Source organism: Dromaius novaehollandiae, chromosome 4 (genome assembly GCF_036370855.1).
Source record: "Dromaius novaehollandiae isolate bDroNov1 chromosome 4, bDroNov1.hap1, whole genome shotgun sequence".
In the NCBI taxonomy this organism is placed as follows: domain Eukaryota; kingdom Metazoa; phylum Chordata; class Aves; order Casuariiformes; family Dromaiidae; genus Dromaius; species Dromaius novaehollandiae.
This window is the reverse complement of record NC_088101.1, coordinates 66,260,103-66,277,231: the sequence shown is the minus strand read 5'-3', so window position 1 is coordinate 66,277,231 and position 17,129 is coordinate 66,260,103. Positions and strand designations below refer to the sequence as shown.

Below are 17,129 nucleotides of genomic sequence, written 5' to 3'. Positions count from 1 at the left end.
ATTACACTAGTAATACACTAACAATATCCAGTAGTCCCCTATATGCCCTCTCCATCAGTAAGCTTTCAGTCTGATCCCTGGATTGTTTCATGGTCTCTAAAGAAACTATATCACTTTGGCATGGACCCTTAGCACTCAAGTCAATGAAATTTTCCATATGCTTAAAATTAGACAAAATAGTCCAAGCGAAGATTAACAAGAAAAGGATGTCTCCGGCAGACAATATGATGATAAAAGAGCATTTAGAAGAGTGTGGTATTATTTGTCTGGAATATTTTATTCATGAAATTTACTCCACTGAGAAGCATTTCAGAAAAGCCACAAATTTTTTATGGCCACTCTATCTGTGAAGAGCTTGCCATGTTGCACATAATAATGTGAGTTTCCTCAAAGAATTGGGTAAGACTGACTGCAGAGATGAAGAAATCATTCTCTTCAATATACTAAACAATCTCAGCTCCTCCAAACACTCCCTATAAGTCATGCACTTTAGACCACTGACCTCAGCTACCAAACTACCAGCTACCAAGATTTCCATGTTCTTCACATTCCTATTAAACTGTGGGATTCAAAACTGGATACGACATGTCACATACAGACTCCCAGTGCTAAGGAGAGGGGAATCTTGTCAGGGCCCTGAGTGGACTAATAGGCCTTAATGTCCCTGACCAGCCTCACCTGGTGCTTCTATACCCCCTGCCCATAGACCCAAGGGCTCCATTAAAGCTCAGGCCAGGACCTTTTTGTTGTAGATGTGCCTATCTACAACTCTGGCACAGCCATGTCTGCGCCTAGCCATAAACCCCATTAATCTGGACCCTAGCCTTTGGATTCGCTACCAGGCTTGACCTCAGACCTGTCTTGTCACTTGACCTGCCTAGCAGTCACTGGGATGCATAGAAGTAGTTACCAGCATTAGACCTGATCCTGATCCTGACCTTCAGATTAACTTCCTGCCTTGACCTTGGACCTGTCTCACCATCATGGACATAACTGATGATCTGGTTGAACCTAGCTGCCATCCCTGGGCCTGCCCTACATGCCTTGCTATGGTACTATAGCATGGGATGCTGGCTGGCCAGGCCCTTTCCTGACAGCTGTGTTATTGTCCTTGTCTCCCAGTTCCCTGTCCTTTAAAGAACAGCTGACCTTTGCTGCTCCCTGACAGGTTATCACTCTTCTTATCTGCTCCTACTAAGGTGGTCTACTTTATTTCTTTATTTTTTCTTCTCAAAAGGACTACAGCTTGTAATGATGTATGGGGTTACTCTCCCCAAGAAGCGGAACTCTGTCATTCTCCTTATTGAGTTTCATGAAGTTTCTGTTGGCACATCCTCTTGTTTTTCAGGGTCTCTGGATTGTAGCTCTGTTACTCAGTTTGTCAAGCATCCCTTCTAATTTTGCATCACCCACAAATTTGCTGAGGATGCATTATGTCTTAGTATCAAGGTCACTGATGAAGACATCAAACAGTATTGGCCCCAATACTGACCACTGGGATTCTCTACATGTTATCAGCCACCAACTTGACATCAAGCTGTTGATTATCATTCTTCGAAGCTGGTGGCCTACCCCATCTAACTCTCCATACATCTCCCATATAGTTCCTAAAATAATATTCTTCGGGAAGAGATAACTGAAGATGAGCATGATAAAGGTCCTTAAAATCAAGCAAATCATGGAGAAATTGAATAAAGAACCATTGTTCGTTGTGTCTTCCAACATAAAGTTTAGGAGACTGAAAGTTCGGACACTTACAGTTAGGAGACTGCTCCTTAGTTGAAAGGGGCAGGTAGTAAATTAATAGCAATCAAGGAATAACTTTTTTCACAGAATACATGGGGAAGATTCACAGTTCTTTACCAAAATGCTAAAAATTCACTGGAGGTAAAAAAAAGAAAAAAAAGATGCAAAATCTGTCAAAATAAGAGATACTATCTCTCCTTTGCAGAGTAACTGAACTCAAAATTACTGTAAAGTGGAAAATCATAGCACAAAAGAATGCCTATGGGCTAACCCAGTTCTTACCATCTTCCATTGGTCTGGCCACCAAATAGTGAGATGGAGACTTGTTCTAACATGATACAGCTACTCTTATCTCATAAAGACATTAGTTTGAGTAACAAAGAGTAAACACATTTTTATAGGAATACAGTATGGCAATGTGTTACTCTATATGATTAACTAAAGGCAAGTTACATAACAAATACAATCTATTTTGAAAATGGCTATCAATCTATGCAATCTACTGAAATAGAGTAACAAATCACTGAGCTATGACATCCAAAATATTTGTCATAATCTTTCATTTTGTTCATCTGATCTGCTTACAGTATATGCCCAGTGAAATGTATAAACATAAGATATTTGCTGCTGCTTGGACTAAAGCTGTGGAGAGGAAATAAACATGGAAAATATATTTTAAAAACCTTGTTTCTTTTAACACTTCCATCATTTAATGCCTGGAAGGCTCTTCGTCAGAAAAGGAGAGACAAGAGATTTCCTTTGCAAACACGAACAAACTTGTCAGAAGTTGATGTTTTAAGTGTATCCGGTTGTTAGGGTAATAAAGTTCTAAAAATATTTTAAATAAAAAGGACATTGCCTTAAAAGCTACTGAAGTAGTCATAGCAACAGTATTTTTTGAACTAAAGCAGTTCATAGGTTTTTTTCCTCCTGACCTTAAGTTTTACAAAAATATTATACTGCCAACTTCTTTTTATAAAGTACATGTGTTTATCCAAAGTCAGATAAAATCCAAATTAAGAGTACGCTAAAGTATCCCAAATCATTTTCTGTAGAGAGATTTAGGCTGCTAACCAATTGAAGAACATTTTAATATTTATATTACCTCTTTCTGTATTGCAAGAATGCACGCTACTATGGCAGTTACCACTGCTCATATCAAAAAAGCTTCCAATTTATTTAAAACTCACCTTAGTGCAACCCAATACATACACATTTTAGAGTTATTTTCAAACATTCATATTCATTCTGTATTTATCAGATGGCATACTTATAATTTTCTCCACAGGTTTTGGTTTACAATAATATGTGCTAACGTAATATTACTCTCTTTTCAGTATTAAAGACACTATGTTTCTACACTGATGAGACAAGTCTTACAGGACAGTTTTGCTACAAACTGTGATTACTGAAAAACAAGGCCTTTTTACAAAATAGAGATGCTTCAATGTATCCCTCTACTACATCATGGCAAATTTTTAAGACACTGTTAGAGATTCAAGTTCTAGTTATTTTCGTGTGTGTGTTCGGATAGCTATTTAAAATCTGCCTTATTAAAAAAATCAATAATACTTTTTACTGTTGTCAGTAGCCAACATACCTAAGAAAGAACAAGATTCACCACCCTGACATCTGCTGGAGGGAAAACACAGCAGGCCTTAAGCAATCCAGGAGGTTCCTCGAGAGCATAGATGACAACTTCGTGACACAGGTGATAGACGAGCCATTGAGGAAGGATGCTCTGCTGGACTTCATACTTCCAAACAGGAAGGGCTGGTTAGGGGAAGCCTGGGCTGCAGCGACCATGCGGTGGTGGAGTTCAGGATCCTGAGAGGAGGGAGCAGGGCGAAAACCCGGATCGCAACTTCAGGAAATAGACTCTAGCCTCTTCATGGATCTGCTTGGAAGAATCCCATGGGATATGGCCCTAGAAGGGAGAAGGGTACAAGAAAGCAAGGCTCACCTCTTTCAAGCTCAAGAATGGTCGATCTCAATGAGCAAGAAGTCAGCAAAAGTGGCAAGAGACCCACATGGATGAACAGGGAGCTCCTGGCAAAACTCAAACATAAAAAGGAAACATAAAGAAGGTGGAAGCAGGGACAGATAACTTGGGAGGATTATAGAGACACTGTCCAAGCATGCAGGGATGGGGCTAGAAAAGCCAAAGCCCATTTGGAGTTTAATCTGGTGAAGGATGTCAAAGGCAACAAGAAGGGATTCTATAAATACATCAGTAGCAAAAGGAAGACTAGGGAAAATGTGAGCCTGCTGCTGAATGGGGCAGGGGCCCTGGTGACAGAGGACATGGAAAAGGCTGACTTCTTCACCTCAGTCTCTACTGGTAAGCCTGGCTCTCAGGAATCCCAAACCCTGGACACCATGGAGAAAGTCTGTGAAGACTTTCCCTTGGTGGAGGAGGATCAGGTTAGGGATCACTTAATCAGATTGGACATACACAAGCACATGGTCCCCGATGGGATACACCCGTAAGTGCTGAAGGAGATGGCTGATGTCACCGCTAGGCCACTCTCAATCATCTTTGAAAGGTCATGAAGAACAGGAGAGGTGCCTGGGGACTGGAAGAAAGCAAATGCCACTCCAATCTTCAAGAAGGGCAAGAAGGAGTATTCAGGGAACTACAGGCCAGTCAGCCTGACCTCAATCCATGGAAAGGTGATGGAGCAGTTAATCCTGGATGCCATTTCCAAGCACATGAAGGACAAGAAGGTAATCAGGAATAGTCAGTACGGACTCACAAAAGAGAAATCATGCTTAAACAACTTGATAGCCTTCTATGACGGGACTGGCTAGATAGACAAGGGAAGAGCAATGGATGTTGTCTACCTTGACTTCAGGAAGGCTTTTGACACGATCTCCTGTAACATCCTCATAGGCAAGCTCAGGAAGTGTGGGCTAGATGAGCAGACAGTGAGGTGGATTGAAAACTGGCTGAATGGCAGAGCTCAGAGGGTTGTGATCAGTGGCATGAAGCCCAGCTGGCGGCCTGTGGCTAGCAGTGTACCACAGGGGTCAATACTGGGTCCAATCCCATTCAACTTATTCATCAATGACCTGGATGATAGGACAGAATGCTCCCTCAGCAAGTTTGCTGATGATACAAAACTGGGAGGAGTGGCTGATACACCAGGGGGCTGTGATGCCATTCAGAGGGACCTCAACAGGCTGGAGAGTTGGGCGGAGAGGAACCTCATGAAGTTCAACAAAGGCAAGTGCAGGGTCCTGCACCTAGGGAGAAATGACCTCATGCACCAGTACAGGCTGGGGGCTGACCTGTTGGAAAGCAGCTCTGCAGAGAATTACTGTGTCCAGGTCTGAGCTTCCCAATACAAGAGAAACATGCAGCTACTGGAGCGAGTACAGCAAAGAGTCACTAGGATGATTAATGGAATACAGCATCTCTCATATGAGGAAAGGCTGAGGAAACTGGGACTCTTCAGCCTGGAGAAGAGAAGACTGAGGGGGGATCTTATCAATGTGTTTAAATATCTGAGGGGAGGGTCTGAAGATGATGGGACAAACTCTTCTTAGTGGTGCCCAGTGATAGGACAGATGACAACAAGCACAAACTGAAACACAGAAAGTTCGATCTGAACATAAGGAAAAACTTCTTTACTGTGGGGGTGACTGAGCACTGGAACAGGTTGCCCAGAGAGGTTGTGGCGTTTCAATCCCTGGAGATATTCAAAAGCCACTTGGACACAATTCTGGGCAACCTGCCCTAGGTGAGCCTGCTTGAGCAAGGGAGTTGGACTAGGTGATCTCCAGACATCCCTTCCAACCTCCAACGTTCTGTGATTCTGTGATTCTGTGAAGATGAGTATTATTTCTTCCGGTACTTCAATAACAGGATTGTTAAATAAAGGTCTTATTTAAAGCTTATTGAAGTCAGTATAAAGCCACTTGTTTTCAGTAGCCTTTGGATCAGGCTTAAAAAACATTTAGTTACAGGTGCACTGCCAAAATGAAGGTTATACAATTATGAAGTTATCATTGAGGGCATAATTTGAAAGTAATGGAATTTCATCTGTAACCAAGGGCCTAATTTGGCATGCAAATCCTTATTAGCAGTGATGACAGATACAAACGGAAGAACACAGCTTGAGCCTGACAGTTCCATTTGTGATTGCAGGAGTGAAATTAGATGTAAATATAATAGCATTGTAAATATACCCACTTGATATCATTCAGAGATATAAAACATGGAACTCATGAAACCATTTCACTAGCAACTTTTACAGCAGAGATATACTTAAAGTTCCTTACCATCTCAGAACAGAATATTGCCTCTCCTGAGCCAATAAAGATTTAATGTGGATGGATACTATCCATATTTGGAGTAAAGCCAAAAGAATTTCATGGTAAGTAGGCTTATTTGTACATGCATAATATTTCACGCTGCTGAAGAATTTGAACACAAGCAGCATCGATGAAGGATTAGTGGAAAACACATGGGTGAACCATGCATGTAGCACATTCATACTGCCTCCAACACAATGATTTTTGTCATAGCTCTCTGCAACTTTTCAAAATATTTTTATTGCCATATGTGTAGTCAGCCTTTTAAAATATGTGTACGGAACCACCTTACAGAATGGATTTATGGATGCTATAATACAGAAAGATGCAAAAAGCAATATCTATAAAATTGTAATCAGGTTATTTGTTATTTGTTAAAATACAACAATGATGGCAAAACCTCCCCCTTTTGAAGAAACTGCAGAAAAAGGCAGTTAAGTTGGTAGAAACCAAATAGTAAGAATGGAAATATAAAAGAAGAAGAGAGAGAGAACAGTCTACTTTTTATCTATTGTTAATAAACATATTATTAATATAGCCTGAAAAATCCTAGTTTACTCTCGATTCTAGAAGTCTGCAGTTGTGAAGGTAATTGAAATTTGTCACAAAACTTTCTTTCTCAACAGCTTCCAAATGGTAGTTTAGACATTTCATGTCACTACCTTTTTCAAAAAGTTTACGATTGCTACCAATTCAGCATATAATAGTCAGCACGCTCAAAGAATTCTTCATGTGAGAATATGACTGTATGTACTTCCTACTCTATTAAGTAAAGAAAAAGTTTAAAGACATATTCTGAAAATATTGTGTCTTCCAGGCTGACAGCACTATTCTGAAGACTTCCATGGGGACATTCAAAGGAATGGAACTTCATGGTATGGGTCCATTTCGGAAGCAGCAGTGTATGAATCTTATCTTTCTCGGTTCATTCTGAATTCATAGGTCAATGCTCACTTTCTCCTTTCCAGGACAAAACAGTCTTCATAGTCCTTGACAGATATATTTCTGCTACAGGACATCTTCAGTCTCCTCTGCAAGATGCTTATATGAGGCTACCAAACAAGGGAGACAGAGAGACCAAGAGACTGAGGACTGGTGTTTTGATCGCTTGTGGATAGGAAATCTGTGCTTATTTTGTGCTGGACTGAGCTCAGAATAGGCAAACACAATCCTGTCTAATGGAATGATTAAGTGTTTAAAATGATGTTTTAATTCAGTCAATTAAAAGCATAAACAGCATGAGTTTGAATCAATTTGAAGAATTACACAGAAGCCAATGTGGTTGTCAGCAGGGGTGAAAAATTCATGTATCACCTACACACAGCTTGAATCCTGTATTTCTCAATTAGATATTACAAACAACCTACTCTACTCCATCACAGGATAGCTCTTGAGTTAAAAAAAAAAAAAAAAAAAAAAAAAAAGCAAAGGTTTCAAAATGTGTAGTTAATTAAAGTTTAAGCACCCAGCAACCACTGTCAAACATTTAATAAACATGACAGCTTGATTAGTCTTTATTTGTGGTATGTCTTCCATAGGCAATTTCAAAAAAAGTTTACTAGATTTAAGATTTAAATATGCTCTTAATAGAAAAAAAAGATTTTAGTGTAATAGATTAATGAAACATCTGCCTTTTAAGAAAATGTCACTTCTATATTCAGTAAATGCATTCCTAAAACATAACAGATTAGAAAGATCCATAAATATTTAACTACTACTTAATTGCCTATGGCATACTTAAGAGACAGCAACATGAGAGCAAACAAAACCATCTAATTGAAATTGTAATGTAAGATTGCTTTTATCCTATGCTAGACACATTTGTATGTTAATTTACTATGTTAATGTTACAGCAAGACTTTCTAGAAGCTCTCAGTTTTGGCAAAACTAAGTATGTAAGTACAATAAAAATCATAGCCTTTAGGATAACTTTGGTTAGAAGCAAAAGGAGACAACCAAGCTGATGTTGGAAAGATATGTTCTAAAAATATATACAAAAAGATTAACATCAAATTTCTTATTGGAATACATGCATTCAATGCCATTCTTAGTTATACTGGACCAACTTGATTATTGGTGTAAACCAATTTCGTTAATTTAGTTTCATCAATTTCTGCACACACCTTCTTCGATCTGTATCTGTTGAATGTTTTTCTTCTATCACCTTTTGGTTTCATTGTAAGCAATATTTGATCATTCATTTTACATATTTTATCAAATAACTTTTTCAGAGGGTTTTTAAAGCATTATTACCATACTAATTTGTTCTCATAAATGCTTTGATTGTCATGACAAGAACTTAAAAAACCATACTCTGTTTAAGAATAACATAGAGAAATATAACCAATGAAGCAAATAGTACAGTAAAAATTAGCATTCTCTGCTTTTATCCTTCTCACTTTATGCTGTTGTTTGTCAGCTTTGCTCCAATAGTCAATCAAGTTTAAAAAAATAAAATAGCGGTCAAGAGTATTTATTGCCCTGCATGTTTGCTTCATACAATGATGAATATTTTTACCTTGCAATGAGCTAATGTTAATATTTGAATAAGAATATTTAGCTCTTGATGTCCCAAAAGGGCTGAAGCATTAAACTAATTCCAGTAACCAAAAAAAAGAAAAACTCAACATGTCATATATGGCAGTGCAAGAATTTTGCAAGTAAAAAACCGGTGAATTAAAATCATGCCTTTCAGAAGATCTTGAAGTTACTCTTAAAAGGCAAAGAAGGTACTTTTAAATATGAAGGAGTCCTATAAATCACTGGATACTATATTACCTGAAAATAAGCTATCAGAAAGCCTACTTTTGGCACTAATCCTATACCTGAAAATTGCCTCAACCTCTAATGAGATTATTTTTTGAGAGAAAAGGATCATACAAACAATTTAATCTTATAAGAATACTAATTCACAAGTCAGGTCACACTGCAAGAGCAGCAAAAGGCTATTGTATATGCACTATTAAAGGAAATAAGCCTAGCAAAAGACTGAGAGTACATTAGATAACCGTATTGTGACTACAGTCAGCTATGTAAATAAAACCAGATATTATACTGGGAAAAACTTTAAAGAAGCAATGTGTTCATATTTTTTATTAATAGAATTTTACAAGAACTAATTTTAGAGTACAAAAAATGAGAAGCTCTTTCTTCATTGTGTCTTTCCTATCCTAAGTATCACACCACTTTGCTGAAAGATGATCCATTATTAAGTAACATTTTCAGTCTCCTCAACTAACAATTGCGTAACTTTTGTGTGTGATCGTAATCATTCACCAAAAAACAAATCTGTCCATGTTCATTTACCTCTGACTGGGTAAAGAACAGCTTGAGAGATTTCATTTGAAAATTTATTCAAGAAGATTTCCTATATCAATTCTTAATCAATCACATATTTGACATGCTACAGTAAGAAATTTTACAGTCAGGTGTGAGTTAAGAGTCTGTGTACACATTCATTGATTTAGCACTGAAAGAAGCAATTTCATAGCCTGCCTCAGCTCCTCAGCTCTTTTTTACATTCTTGTTTGGACTCCTAACAAATTCTACCTGTGCTTCTTTCTCCAATACTACCTCAGGTCATCAAGTCCTATATCAGTTTCCTGTTCTAGTTATTGTGCCCGATGATCCTGTCTGAAATCTGACTTGAGCATCCTGCCAAAAAATGGAATCCTACTGCATCCTACCATACAAACTTCACAGATTTCATATATTTAGTAGAGACTGTAGTTGCTTCATTTCTAGACCCAACTGACAGAAATCTAGAAGCAATATGCTGTGTTGAGGTCATCACAGCTAATTCCATGCTTGCATAAGTGCCCTCATTGCACAGATTCCACCCTGGCCTTGTAAGCTTAATAAAGACTGCTAATGCTTTGAAATTTTCTTAATTTTCTTAATAAATGCTATTTGTTTGTTTCTGGTTCAATCTTTTGTTTATGCTGTCAATGGTGTTAAAAGTTTAAATAACTTTATTACCTTCTAAATTATAACCCTAGGGAAAAAAGTCCAGGCAGATGAAGGGCCTTTGTTTAATATTTCTATCCCACTCCAGCTCACTGTGACCTCTAAACCTTAAGGCCTTAAGTTGATGAATGGATGTAATTCCTGTCCCCACAAGAGTATTGATGGCCAGCAGGCATTTACTTCTATGGGACTTTCTTGTGGTTTGTTGCAGTAGTCAGCCAGCCCATGAGATCCTCAAACTGCTTGAGAACTGGTCTCTTTATCGAATGTAAAACTATGATAGATCACTGAATTCCACACCTTATTGTTACACCAAATAGCCTTGTGCCTCCATTACATGTCATGTGCTGGTATTTTGTAAATATAAGCTTTTCGCAGAAATTTAACTGAGTCCTACTCAACCTTGTGCTTCAGGTTGTATAGACTATAGGTGAGCCCTGACTCACCACATTTCCTTGAAGAAGGTTGTCTTTGAGGGAAAATCCATATTACCTTGGAATGCTGTACCTAGGTCATCAAACTTCCCAGCAACCTAGAAAATGTATGGCTCTGTGCATGTTCTACAGGTGCTTTTCAACAAGGGATTTACAATATTTAGCTTTGATTTTTGGCCATCTCTCTCCATGTTTCAGTAGGAATAACACTGATTCAGTCAACTCTTAGAGCAAGAGTCTAAGGCTGCAGAAAAACATAAAATGTCTACCAGATCCTCTTAGAAAATGAATATTCTTTACTGACTATGAAATATTCAGGTTACTGCAATGTTTTTGACAAGAAGAGGAGAACACAGTGTATCTTTTCAAATTAGACTTTGTGTGAAAGTGTATAATTTAGTAAAATTCAAGTTATATGATGAATACAAAACAGCTTCCTAGAGCAGATGCAACTAATCTAAGCAGTCACTGTACCTTTTGGCCTATCCAGTGTGTTCTAGACACCTTTCTGGGACATTTTTGCATGACACCCTTCAGGATTCATTTCATTATTTTCTAAAGTAGTTGGTTGAAATCCACATTTTCTCAGAGAAGACAGATCATCATAAACAGCATGTAATAACATTCCGGAGAGCTCATCTAATCACTGTCTATATACCAAACTAGAAAAATTCCATTTCTTATTTGCAGTGGAATTACTGTGTCAGAACATCTCCCTGGAAAGTTGCAAACAGACTCTAAGAAGAAAGGACTATATCTATATGGAGACCTCAGCACTTTCTTCTATTGTCCAGCTTAACTGCTGATTCATTAAAGACTTGTGTCAAGTAAGCTCTCTCTCATATATTTGTTAAGGAAGGGAATGACTGAGACTCAGCATCAAATCCACCAAAACTAGCGAACACATCCAGAAAAGGTGAAGTGTAAGCATACTGGCCCTGTATGAATCTCCAAACTTTGAAGTGAGAGATAAGGTCTGAATTGCTGTCAGTCACCTACTAATACCTCATCCACCTAAAAAGCCTGGCTCATCAGCTCCTCAGACCTTTGCAGTTTCTGCTCAGATTAACCCAGTTATCTGCTGCCTTGCTCTATTAGCCTCTTCATACATCCCTTTTAAATTCCCTAATACAAAAAGAAATTGTAGGTGGATGAGGAGTAAGGCAAGGGTAACCCTGAGGTGTTTCACTAACTTAATGATCTGTGATTAGATGTCCCAGATCAATGGTGAGGTAGTATTGACAAGTTTCCTAAAATGAATCCTCTTTTTCAGCTTCATCACATCTCATTTTTACTGAATTTGAGTCACCTTCTTATTCCATCTAGGCATTGGGTCATTCTGATAATAAAAGATATGTTGATTGAAAAAAAGAAAAGATTGTTGAATAACATCTGCAGTTAGCACTGCAATCCATAGCACCTCAGAGCTATAAATCATCACAGAGCTCTTACAATGTAAATGCATTGTGGTGTCATAATGCATGATGGAGACAAACAAATATAGAAGTCTAAAAAGAATGAATGGAAACTATTTAGTGGTGAGCATTTACTGATTATTATTTTATAACATATGTTACAGAAGTTTGCTGTTATTGTTTGAAACATGTCCAGGTGAACTTCAGGTCACAGAAAAAAAGCTTCTTTTTTGGAGTTGAATGCCTTTTTTCTGTTTCTGATTATAGGAATCCACTTACATTACCATTTGCTGGTTTTGTGGGCAAAAAAAAAAAAAAAAAGCCATGTTGCTTTCAATTATAAAAATTGACTACAAGGGAGAGAGAGGCTGATTTTAACAACTTTTGGCTTTAAACTGAACAGTATAACCAGGAATGAACAAAAGTGCAGTAAAAAGATCTGCATGCACCACTGCCAAAGGAGTTGACTAAATTTCCCATTGTGCTAGAAAGAATGCCAGATTTTTAGACAATAAAAAATAAAATACTTGAATTTTAATCCCAAATTATATGAGTCTGTTTATTTTAAGTATTTCAGGAGGATTTTTTTAATAAAAAAGTCAAATTTTTTGCAAAATTCAACTTCATTATTCTTCTGTTATTTTGTCCTGGGAAAAATTTTGAAAGGATTCATAAGAATTATCCTCAAGCAATTCTGAATTACTAAATTCTAATGTGTGAAATACATTTGAACTTCTGATGCTGTAACATGTATAGTTGCAGTGTGCTGCTCATGGAAATAGTATTTAGTTAGAATAAAGGTCACTCCAGGCATTGCTGTTTTAATTCTGACACCAATTAAATTCTTTAAAGGATTAGTTGATGAAGTGTTATCACCAATAAGTACCCAAAGTAGTTAATTATCACAAAAATATCATATTTAAACATTCAGTGTAATATATCTAAAAAGTATCTGCTGTTGTTGCTTAATGCCGGGAAAAATACAACATGGGGTTTATCTATTATACGATAGTTCCATCTAGCTTAGTTGGGGCCTAACCTAGTATTTATTTTATTCTGTGGCCTTTCCTATAGAAGAACTTATCTAGTACTTTAGATACAGAACTATTAACTATAAATATGTACAAAAATTCCTCTCAGCACAAAGTAACATAGAAGAGACTGAATCAGTATTGTAGTATTCTCTGAAGGTCATCAATTCACAGTTAAAAATATTAATAAATAGCACATTTCATCCTTAAAGCTCCCACAATCTTCCACTAACTTGTAAAAAGAATATGTAAAACCAGATGGCCAAATTCTGATTTGTTAAACTATTTAGAATCAATGTAAATGGAGTTATTTTAAATTTCAACTTTGGAAACTGAATATAGAATCCTATATATTTATATATTTGTCAGGTTATGTTTTAACAATATATGCATTCAAATAGTGAAAGGTATAATATTTACCCTCCGATGGTTTTTATTTATTTTTAAAACAGGTGACATTTTTATCTGATAAGATCTTTTACTTTTCTAAAACTATAGATTAAATTAGATTTATAGAAGCATTTTTCTGTTTTCATTTCTGAAATGCATGAGTACTACAAGAAACTAAGGGCATTTTAAAGATTGGCATAATGGATGAAGAAAAATATTTATTCTTTCATTTCATGTAACCATTCAGATTTTATTAACCAATAATGTTTCATGCTTGTGATTGTTCTGGTGCTACAGATTGTTTCAGTTCTAATCTATCATAGGTCTTATTCCATCTAAATGAAAAAGGGGAAGTGAAGAGGAGGAGGAAGAGGAGGAGGAAGGGAAGGGAAGGGAAAGGAAGTGAAGGGGAAGGAGAAGGGAAGGAGAAGAAGGTAAGGGGAAGGAGGAGGGTAAGGGAAGGAAAGAGAAAGGTAAAGGAAGGGAAAAGGAAGGGAGGGAAAAAGAAAGGGAGGGGAGAGGAGGAAGTTTTTCAGAAACAGCTTTTGTTTGCTGAAGCACTATTCTAATGACTATTAATGAAACACCTTTGCAGAGGTTTTGTTCGTGCTTGATTTTGAGGTATTATCTGAGTATATATCATATATTCAGAGTACACAAACAGTCCTTGACCATTGTAACCCTTTAGAGAAATGCCATAATCCTTCCTTCCTTGAAATCCATGAAACACTTGATTTCAGATGCACAGATTGATAAAATGCAGTACATTTATCTTTTCTCAGTTGTTTCTCCCTCCACCCATATATCTGCTTGAATGTCTTCCTTAAAACATATATATATATATTCTTTAAACTTTAGTGTTAATTACTCAGCTTCTTGAGTTTCATCAGAGAACCCAGGATATTAGATGCAAAAACCCCTGTACTTAAAAGAAGAGATAAATAATAGGGAAGTTTTTCTTTAAATGCAGAACAAAAAAGTGCATGGATAATAGCAGAATGATTAAATTTTAATTTGTGATTTCAGAGAGCTTCACACATTAAAAGATTTTACATAAGCAATTGGATTTACCAAACATAGTTAAAATTTCTTTTAAAAATTCCCCTTCCTTCCTATGAGTCATATGTAGTTTATAGGATTATAATATATTTCCCTACTTGTATGTATGAAGAAAGGTCTTTATGAGATTAAGATGGAAACACTCACCTTTGAGCCTTTAGCATACTAGCTAAATGGGGCTCAGAAAAATCCTTGATGGTCTCAAAATATCAATACAATAGCTTTCCACAGCCCAATGACAGTTTTAAAAGGAAGGAAATGAGCATTTAATTATTCTTGTAAAGAAAAAAAAAAACAGAATAAAAATTAGCTGCAACACCCCACACTGTACAGAATTCCAGCAATTTTTTACATGACTTTGTCCAAGTTCTATTCTCATCACAGATCTCAATAAGAAAAAGATTTGGTAAAAATGTTCAAGAGTTTAACACTCCTGAATGGGAGTAAAGAGAGTTTGAAGACTCAGCCATTTTCCTTAGGAAATATAAGTCTATTCCTTTGTGATCAAAAATTTTTTCCCACTAACTAATAGATTAAGGAGTGACTGTGAAACTGAAAAAATGATAAAAGCAAGTCTGTTTGAATTTCATGTTACTGTACATTTTGCAGGTTTAGAACACCAGCAATGTGTTAGGAGGCTTGCTAGAAGGACTTATTTGTCTGCTTAGATGTAGCCAGATAGTATATGTGCTCATGCACATGTCTGCATATAGGAAAATCCTCCTGAAAATTCACTGCGAAGCACTTTATTCACTAGCAACTCTATCCTCTGTTACATAGCTCACCAAACTCATGCTGATGCAACTTCATGTCACAATCTATAGCTAAAGAAACATGTTAAGAATGATACAGAAAAGCGATTTAAATTATATATTTTTATTTTGCTCTTCTGCAAAATTCATATGCCTAGGCTACTATAAATCTAACTGTATCTAAATGTATGTTTACTATATTTTAATATGCCATGTTTTAAAATTAAATGTTAGTCTTTTTCTGGGTGATAATATCTATTAGAAAGCCAGGGATTTCTTATTTCCAAAATCTCGATTCTGAACCCAGCAGGCTGGGTTTACTGATTTACAGATGTGCCATTTTTGAACTTTCCAGTCTGGGGATGTATGCAGTTCAGGAGAAGAAGGACAAAATGATTCTCTGGAAAGCAGATCCAATTTTAGAATTACTTCCCTAGGGACCTCAGCCTGGATGGTGGAGGAGAAGCTGGAGTGCTGGAATGGTCCCAAGGCATACATGGGTGAGAAGAATTTTTGTTTTACCCTCTGTTTATGGCCTGGTGTCAACTTTACTGACAGAACTCCTGTTCTTCTTGCAGCTGTATTAACAATGTATGGAGTCAATGCCATTCTGTCTGGTTTCTGTGCTAGTAGGGCACACACATCAATCTATTTCTTCAGTTTTTCTTGTCCTTTAGACAGCTAGACACGTTTCTTACACTATTTTCAATGACTTTTTGCTAGCACAGCTTTAAATGGTTCACTGAATTTTCTCAGCTTATTGTTCCACAGACTACAAGAGCAAAAATTAAGGACGTTTTTATAGTTACATTTCCTTATACTTGAGTTCCCTAACCTTTCTCTCTCTACCAAGTCATTTGTTTTCCTTACTTCAACTTTCTAACACCTCGCCCTGCAGACAGCCCCCTTGTACAAAGCTTCTTCCTTCAGTACCTACAGACTTTATTTCAGCTGAGCATGTTAATTATCTCCTCTGCTGATATAATTGTTTCCCAGGTAGATCCAAACATTTCAGGTTAAGTGCTCTGTGGAGCGGGGGTGTGTGTGGGGGGGGGGAAACGGAGACACAAAGAGGACATTGTTGTCCTAGCTGGACAGAAAGTCTCATGATTAACAAGCATACAATCAGAGGTACATGGCTGATGTGCCTTGGCAATGACTTGTTTCCGCAGGCATGGGGTTAGTTAAAGAAGCTCATGTCTAACGCCAAAGACTATGTAAAAGTCCTTTGCTAGGAAATGCTGGCTGATAACAACTCAGCACGATCACAGGAGCTGCAAAAGGAACCCTGCTGTTGCAGTGGCTTGCTGTGCAAAATCCTGCTAAGAACCAGAAATATTTCTTGTACTGAGGATGCACTTGGCAATATCTTTGCTCTTTGAACCAGTGACAATATCCGACCTGTATATATGTACCCATCTGATATCGTATAAAATATTACCAAGGGGAGAGTGGAGAATGTTGTCATTATTGACACTTCTCAAGCTGCTGTAATGATGCTGTCTTAATTTTTAAGACAACTTCTCTTGTAGACATTTACAATGGTATGATACCATTTTACAAGCCATACACAATTTGTTTGCTGAGCAGATACTCTGGCATTGTTAAAATTTATTTCATGTATGAACCTCAAACATAAAAAACAACTATTATCAGTCATAGAAGACTTTACTCAGGATGACATTTCTGATCAAAGCACTGATACTAATAATACCTAGCTGGCACACTGGAGATCCTAGCATTGAATATTGGCTTGGCTGTAATCACAAATATATTCAGAAGGGCTGGAAGCTAATATCAAATGCTGGCTAAGTGTTTAACTGGGGATGTCCTTGAGTCTTATGAGTTTCTGAGAGGAAATCTAAACCACTAAATCTTGGTCACTTCAACAGGATTGGGATATGCAGAACAAACTCCTGCCAGTGCTGAATAGTGTGCTGACTTGCATAAACTCTTGAGGTATGAATGTAAGAATCTGATAAGAAGAATATTTTCCATATAATTCCCTTGCTGCAATTT

General features: G+C 37.1%; 2 long non-coding RNA genes across 3 annotated transcripts in view; one reads left to right on the top strand and one right to left on the bottom strand.

The window, feature by feature from the left end:
- Nucleotides 1–2,904: 2,904 nt before the first annotated feature.
- LOC112995479 (uncharacterized) overlaps nucleotides 2,905–17,129 on the bottom strand; it is a 113,255-nt gene continuing 99,030 nt past the window's right edge. Inside the window, exon 7 of the long non-coding RNA XR_010389107.1 lies at nucleotides 2,905–3,673. This is a non-coding gene — a long non-coding RNA (uncharacterized LOC112995479). The remainder of the gene's footprint in view (nucleotides 3,674–17,129) is intronic.
- LOC112995478 (uncharacterized) overlaps nucleotides 15,451–17,129 on the top strand; it is a 74,237-nt gene continuing 72,558 nt past the window's right edge. The window contains exons 1-2 of one of the 2 annotated variants that reach the window (XR_003262189.2): nucleotides 15,451–15,610; nucleotides 17,003–17,069. This is a non-coding gene — a long non-coding RNA (uncharacterized LOC112995478). The remainder of the gene's footprint in view (nucleotides 15,611–17,002; nucleotides 17,070–17,129) is intronic. The other variant, XR_003262190.2, reaches the window with a different exon arrangement.